The following is an 8,302-nucleotide window of genomic DNA, read 5'->3' on the forward strand; positions in this document are numbered from 1 at the left end:
AATTTAACTATTTAAAAAATACCTGCAACACTAACAAAATATCTAAAACTAAAATGGATAACTATATTTTAACTTAACTACTCTCAATTAAAATTTTAAGATGTTAAATATTATTTTTTTCAAAAAAAATAATAATCTTATTTTCAATTTTTTTAACATTATCCTAATATTTTGCTCCTTCGTACTAAAACATGCCATGTGGGTTTTTGTTATGCTGCCACATGACTTAATGTGGTGCCTTTACCTCTTGATATTTATATATGTAGATTAATTATATAAAATTATTATTTTATTCTTTGACCAGATTAAATTGTTATTATTAGTACACAATTTCCTTTGTTCTAATATTAAAATAATATTCCTATTAGTGGATGATCACCTATAATATTATTAAAAGAATTCTACTGAACTTTTATTAAGGAAATCCTTGCTTTTGATTAATTACTTTGCATAAAATTAAATATTAGTGTAATATAAAATTAACACACAGAGTCCATCATAATTCGCATACCCTATTCATCACTATACAATTCTTTTTGAATTGATTCAATTATAGAACAATACAACAAATGAATAAAATAAAGAATGGGTTTAGTAAATGATCTCGAAAACATATAATTGGTTGAATATAAATCGCGGAGCAACGTTTTGATTTTTTTTTTTTTTTTTTGGCTTTTGTCTATCTTTTGGTATCCCGATAATGTTTTATTTGAAGGAGACACTATTAACTCGAAAATAATAGCAGTAAAAATAATTCACTTTGAACAAAGTGAGTACTAAACTGACATTTAAAATATATTTAAATCTAAGCTATGAAATATATATATATCAAACTCAAATTTAAATTGGCTCAAGGGAGAAAACAACACAAAAAGTCAGATAGGGACAAGCATATAAAAAACAATATGAAAATGAGGAATAACAAAAGCGAGAAAGTCATGATAGAACAGTCTGGAAAGAAAGGAGCATTAGCTACCATAGATAAATAAGATAATCAAAGTACAAGGCCCACCAAATATAAGCAGAAATCAAATGGCAATAAACGAATGAGCAAAACTACAACTACTAGGATGAAAGGATAAGCAACCTAGCCTTCTATCCTAATCTGAGTCCTCCACAACCTCCTATCTAAGGTCATGTCCTCGGTAAGCTGAAACTGCGTCATGTCCTGTCTAATCACCTCTCCCCCAATACTTCTTCGGTCTCCCTTTACCTCTCCTGAAACCGTCCATAGCCAACCTCTCACACCTCCGCACTGGAGCATCTGTGTCTCTCCTCTTCACATGCCGAAACCATCTCAGTCTCGCTTCCCGCATCTTGTTCTCCACTGATGCCACTCCCACCTTATCCCGGATATCTTCATTCCTAATTCTATCCCTCCTAGTGTGTCCACACATCCATCGCAGCATTCGCATTTCCGCAACTTTCATCTTCTGAACGTGAGAGTTCTTGACTGACCAACACTCCGCCCCGTAAAATAAAGTCGGTCTAACCACCACTTTGTAGAACTTGCCTTTAAGTTTTGGTCGCACTTTCTTATCACACAACACTCCGGAAGCGAGCCTCTATTTCATCCACCCTGCACCAATACGATGTGAAACATCATCGTCGATATTCCCATCTCTCTGTATAATAGACCCAAGATACTTGAAACTTCCTTTCTTTTGGATGGCCTGGGTACCAAGCCTCACTTCCTCGTCAGCCTCATGCGTTACGCCCCTGAACCTGCACTCCAAGTATTCTGTCTTGGTCCTACTCAATTTAAATCCTTTAGACTCCAACGTCTGTCTCCAGCCCTCCAGCTTAGCGTTAACTCCGCCACAAGTCTCGTCAATCAAGACGTAAGTGAATTGAAAGGGATCGCAATTTTTTTTTCTTTCTTATCACATAGCTTGATTAAAACATTATTACAGTTCACTACTATCGATATTAACTGTAAGCATGCTTCTATGTAAAAATAGATCAGATCGAACTGCATGATTTTAGGAAATTTACTTGTGAATATAGACTATTGGTTATTATATTCGTATTACGTATATTACTCGATATATACATATACCTTTATTATAAAGTTGTTTCTTCTATTTCCGCTGTCTCTGATGCCTGAGCAATTTAGAATCATTTTGTGAATGTTCCTCTAACGCCTAATTAAGCTGTTTTTTTTTAATACCGTAATTCTAAATATTCTTTGTTATTTTAAGCCCATGAGTGCTATTGTTTCTATGCTCAGACCTCAGTTGACTGTTTTGATTCTCCTGTGATGTTTATTCTTTTTGTAAGTATATTAGGGGCAATAATATGAGTGTAACAAAATCAGTTTAGGAAGGGAATGTAGTTAGTTTTTTGTTTCATTGTTTTGTTTGCAAGACTCTAGAAGAAAAAGAGTACCTTATTGTAAAATCTAGATCAATCCATGCATTGAAATCAATTCACTGAAGACTACAATGGCTCAATGGTATAGAAATGGGGTGTATATTCTGACACAGAATGGGGATTATTCAGTTTCAAAGAGTTACAATGCATTGATAGGCAGGCACACAAGGATCCCTGAAGCTGCACTGATTTGGAAATCTATCATGGTACCTAGACATAGATTCATTGTGTGGTTAGCTAACCAAGAAAGGTTGTTGACAAAGGATAGGCTCATTAAGTTGCACATACATGTTGATGATGAAAACTGTGAATTATGCTCAAATGTTCAGGTGGAAACACATAGGCACTTATTTGCAAATTGTGCATGGTTTAAAGAATTGATGGATGCAGTGGTCAACTAGTCTGGGATTTCATATAGGAATTTGAATGCTCAGCAAACATTGCAACGGGTCAGGAGAAGGAAATGGAAGAAATTCAAGAATGAGTTGGTCATTGCCATTTGGGGGTGCTATGATGTACCACACCTGGATGGCAAGAAATGTGAAGCAGTTTTAGGATAAGCATGTGCAACCTCAGTTTGCAACTGCCCAAATCCAGAAGGAGGTGAAGGAAAGAGTAGGATTTTTCAGCTGTACAAAAAGAGCTTATTGTAGTAGACACTTGATTCAGCAATTGTGTAGTTGAGCGGCTAACAATTGCTGAGCTGTTTAGCAGGACTGTTTTGCATTTCTAGATTCAGGTTTGTATAGGTTGCATCTGTGTTTTTTTTTTTTTGCCTTGAGATATTGGAGAGTAGCAACCTACCTGGAAGGAGGCTATTGCTCTGATGAAGCTGGATGATGTATTGGTTTATTTTGTTAGTAAGGTAATATATTCACAGGTTATTACCAAAATCCATGCATGACAGTAATGGACTTGTGAGATCGAGATCCACAGAATTGGAAATGAGCTTGGAGGAAGAAAGGAAATGAATTGAAATTATTTTGTTCTGTAATGAAAATAAATTACAACTAACTCCTTCTTAACAATCTAACCAACATAATTGCATTTGAGAAAATAATTGCCCCCTAACTCATCAATCTAACTGCAGTAATTAACTAAGCACTGTTCAAGTTAACTAACTAACAATTTTTAATTTAGCCTCCATGTATAACCATCAGTAGTTCAATACGCCCTCTCAAACTAGAAGTAAAAACAAGTCTTTCACTCTACGATTGTCTAGCAAATAATGGTGTTGTCCTTTGCCAAGTTCTTTGGTTAATAAAATCTGCTTACTGTGCGGTGACTTTACATAAAGAGTGAAAACGAGGCCTTGATGTATTTCTTTCCTCACAAATTGACAATCAATGCCTATATATGTTTGGTACATTCGTAGGGGATAGAATTGACAACTAGCTATATGAATAGATGCTTTGCTGTCGCAATACATCACCACAAGTTTGAGTAATTTTGATCCCCAGTCCTTGAAATACATAGATCAACTAAGAAATCTCAGCAATCAACTGTGGGAGCCATGCTTCTAAATTTTGTCTTAGCTGAACCCGTGACACTATGCCTTGTTTCTTTGATTTCCATGAAACCAATGAATCTCCAAATTTCACAGTGTATTCAGTAACAAACTTTCTCGACTCAGAACATGCTGATCTAACTCACAGAAAACTAACAGTGTTCTGATCTCTTAGAGGACATGAATTGTCCTAAATCATGTACATTTTTATGTATATGATGACGCCCAGCGCTGCATTCATGAGTGAGAGTTTTGGTTGGTACATAAATTGACTGATGACCTGCACAACAAATGCAATATCCTTACTTGTAACATAAATCACAATGTAACCGATCCTTAGGTGGCCTATTGTAACTCTGTCCTTGCCTGTTGCCTAGAAAGGCAATTGTTTCATTTACCTCAGAATTCTGCAATTTGTTAGTAAGCATTCTCTTACTTTACTCCTGCATAGTCAATGCATAAGCTTGATTGCATTAGTTAGACACAACATCATTAAAAATTGGTTCCTTGAAGGCATAGAAGTCATCAATCTCATTAGAAACTGATAAAGCCTTTGCTGCTGAATGTGATACGTAAATGCCTTAGATTTTTCACAATACTCCATCTAACCGGTAAAATCCAACCGTAATTCTTACCATATTTTTCAGCATGTGACCCAGTCCAAAGCTAGCCTATCCAGCTGGAATGGGAAGAACATTGGCATCATAATCGGGTCTGATATAGGATCTGAAGGGATCTCATTATCAGACTCTCGAAGGATGGTGTTGAGCATAGCTACATCCATCTAGACACATATTGTTCCATTATCTGATTACAAGAATGACATTCTTAGCAACAAGATCGAAATGTTTCAGAATATCAAGCAGGATGCACATTGAAACAATTCAATGGAAACACACTGCTGGATTTTTTATTTTTTTTGAGTTTTTCAAGATGTTGAGTCGTAAAGCATAACAACAACCAGTTACGTTAAAAATAACATAATTCAATCAAAGTGAAAGTAGAACTAGAAGTAGACTAAAATCTCAGTCAGCAACATTTTCATCTATGGGAAAAGATGCAAACAAAGTTAAACGAGATCTAGTTCAGATTTGCTGTTTTCATTGTTATAAACTTCAATGCAAACTTCAAAGCATGTTCATTGAAAATCTTTTAACTTCTCTCTCTCTCTATATATATATATTATCATCTCTTCAATATTATCATTGATGAGTAGTTTTGTGCAGATTTGTTATAATAATCAAGTACTTTGTCGTCTATTCAATTATTCTCTAAAAACGTGTGTTATCAAACAATAATATACTATTTATTAATTGCTTAGAGAGAAATTGACAAATAAAGCTTTTATTTATTTAATTAATTAACTATTTTATTTGTTGTATATATGAAATGTAATTATTGGCGACTTATTTCATAATGTAACGAACAAAATATTCTAATTATTCTTGTAGTGTCGACAAAATTATACTCTTGTTATATTAAGATCAGTGGTGGAGCCACATGTAGTTGAGGGGTGTCGGACACCCCTTCGTCGGAAAATTACACGGTGTAGTTAGGTAATTTTTTTATTTTTATGTACATATATTACATATTGACACTCCTTGGCTTCTTCATGAATTTACTTCTTTATATTTTGACACCCCTTAGTGAAAATTTTGGCTCCACCACTGATTAAGATGTAAATAGAATTCAACTTGTAACTTTAAATGTGTATCCTCAAACAAAGACCTTATAAAGCAAGCATTTTCTACTATCTGCATTTTTTTAATTTTAATAAAATTCAAAATTTATGTGAATAAAGAAATGTTGCTTTTATTTTTAAGAACGGGACGTGTCATGTTGAAAAAATAAGAAGACAAAATGATATGCAATCACATTGCAACAACTTGGTACTGGAAAAATGGATCCTCATCACTTGACCAAAAACTTGAAGCAACCCCCAATTCTGTTTCAAACCGGTTGCTGGTTTCAGACTTTTGGTTGACGAGCTTCCACCTATCACCTTCCTTATTTTTAAATTATTGTTACTAGGAAATATGTGTAAGTTAATTAATGATTTATTTATATTTGAGTATTGCCGGTTACTAATTTACTTACCTTTAAGTATTGTCGTTTAGTTATGAATAATGAAAACATTTTTGGTAATTAGTTTTAGTGGGCCCTAAATGAATACCTAAGACAAAATTCTCTTAATTTTAGCTTTTAGGTAACTAGTTAACTAGTAACTGCCCATTAGTCATCATTCATTAATTATTTTCCAATATGAATAACTATTATAAATGGCGACTGAAAGATAAATTATCACGTCATGCTTTCATTGTTATATTTGTTCTCCATCTAGTATTATTTTAATTGAAATGAAAAAATGTAGCTAAAATGTAAACTATAAACATATCAATACAAAATTGTTTATGTTAAATAAATTCTGCATTCTTAAGAATTTTTTTATTGAGGTTTTTTTAGGAATTTCGACTAAATTATGATTATTTTATCATATATATAAAAAAAGTTGAAGCATATCTCGATTTATGTGTATCATCCTTGCGCAAGAGTCATACTAATCTTCTCTGTATCGTTCCAAGTTTATTGGATGTCCTCAAAGGGACATTTTTATCATGTATATAATTGATAAGTAATTTATTTCTCTTCTATTAACATGTCGTAAAAACTGACGACGTGCGGTGTGGTCTCCCTTTCCGAATAGGAATCTTCGATTTCATTGTTTCCGGCAGTTGAGGAGGAAGGGGCATCCGAGACAGTTTTCACCTAATTGAATTGAACATCACTCCTAACTAACCAGTCAAGTGAAAGGAGCCCACTTACCCACTCTCCTTTCCCCCATTGCTAGGAGCCTCGTCCGTGATCAATACTATTTGGAGGCTTTGACGAGAGCTGAAGTGATAATTCGGGACCCAGCCATCAGCCAAAAAAAGACTGTAGATTTCCTTGGTGGCGGCGCTAACGGGAACAGTAGGTGTGGGGCCAGAGTCAGCCACCAACCACCAGCCTCTCAAACTTGAGCTCACCCTTGCACCGCCAGGGAGCATGTGATGCATCACATTTCTTAAATCCCTTCTTCTTTTAATCTTTTAGACAACTAGTTTAGTTTTCCATTTGAATTTTCAAAAAAGAGAAAATGATTAACTGGAATAAAGAGAGAGACGTTGTGACGGAAGCAAGCGGTCAAAGCCGACGACGGCCACGTTCCTTTGTGCGATAAATGAACATTTTGTTGCTCTGAATAACCACAAAAAAGATGGAGCTCCATGTTTTTTTTTTTAAAAAAATGTTTTTGGAACAAGAAGAAAAAGATCATGATATACTGTATACATGTCACAGGAATTAATATGCTACGTTGTAATCTTTTCTCATATCGCCTAATGACATAAAAAGATGTAGTGGTTATATTAATTTAGAGATTTCTGTCTTCTTCATTGTACACGTTTTCTGTCTTTTTACCTTTCCAAAATTATGTTGGATGAATTATTGTTTGGTTGTTCGATCGGAAAAGCAAAAGATGAGGGAGAATTGAAGGAGCACTGTGCCTCGAGGACAATGGACGGTGCAATCGGTTACGACACACGTGTCCTAATAAAATTAAAGATGCTGGAGTTTACATTTGTTCATTAGTTCGTCCATAAAATCACTCACAGATAGGAGTACTCAATTAAAGAAAATAAAGTAAGTGTTTTATTTTTTATAAGAAGTATAGTATTTAATGAGTAACTTGTAGGTGTTGATCAATTATAGAAAACAAATGAATTGGAGTAAAATATGTGAATTACTATTGACTTGACAAAAACAGTATCTCAATTTAGTATTAGATTAATTATATATGTACTGTATACTGAGGTATGCACAATTATAGTAAGTCACTAGTGCATGTTATAAGATAAAAGTATTACTGTGTAACATTTTTTTTTTCCAATGGTGGGTCAGATAAATCATACCTCTCAATCATCAATAAATAAGACGCTTGGTGTCAAATGGGCAAGTTGGGTTGAAATTGACCAAATCAAAATTAGCTGAGATAATAAATGGATTGGGCTAATATTGGTTCAAAAGTTACTTGAGCTGAAATGGGCTAAAAATACCCTCCCAACTTGACCCAGTTTTTTTGAGGGGTCTGTTTTCTAGAAAAATATTTTTAGTGGAAAATATTTTTTAGAAATACATTTTTCTTGAAAAATATTTTCGCGGATTTTTCGTGAAAAATGTTTTCAAGAAAAACATTTTCCTTCATATCAAACACATCACAAATTTATAAGATATATGATACAAGAAATGTCTATACATAATAAAAAAAAAAAAAAAAAAAAAAGAAGAAAAAGAAGAAGGAGGTAATCTCAAGCAATAAATTCAAATTTAAGCAAGTAATAAATTCAAATTTAAGTAAATTTTAAAATCGGACTAGAACTGAGC

General features: G+C 33.8%; 1 non-coding gene across 1 annotated transcript; it reads right to left on the minus strand.

Moving 5' to 3' along the window:
• Positions 1-6,383: 6,383 nt before the first annotated feature.
• On the minus strand, positions 6,384-6,486 carry LOC132625285 (U6 spliceosomal RNA). The gene has a single exon (XR_009576727.1). It is a non-coding gene; the product is annotated as a U6 spliceosomal RNA (small nuclear RNA).
• Positions 6,487-8,302: the final 1,816 nt, after the last annotated feature.

The sequence above is a fragment of the Lycium barbarum genome, chromosome 12, assembly GCF_019175385.1.
Source record: "Lycium barbarum isolate Lr01 chromosome 12, ASM1917538v2, whole genome shotgun sequence".
NCBI classification, from domain to species: Eukaryota; Viridiplantae; Streptophyta; class Magnoliopsida; order Solanales; family Solanaceae; genus Lycium; species Lycium barbarum.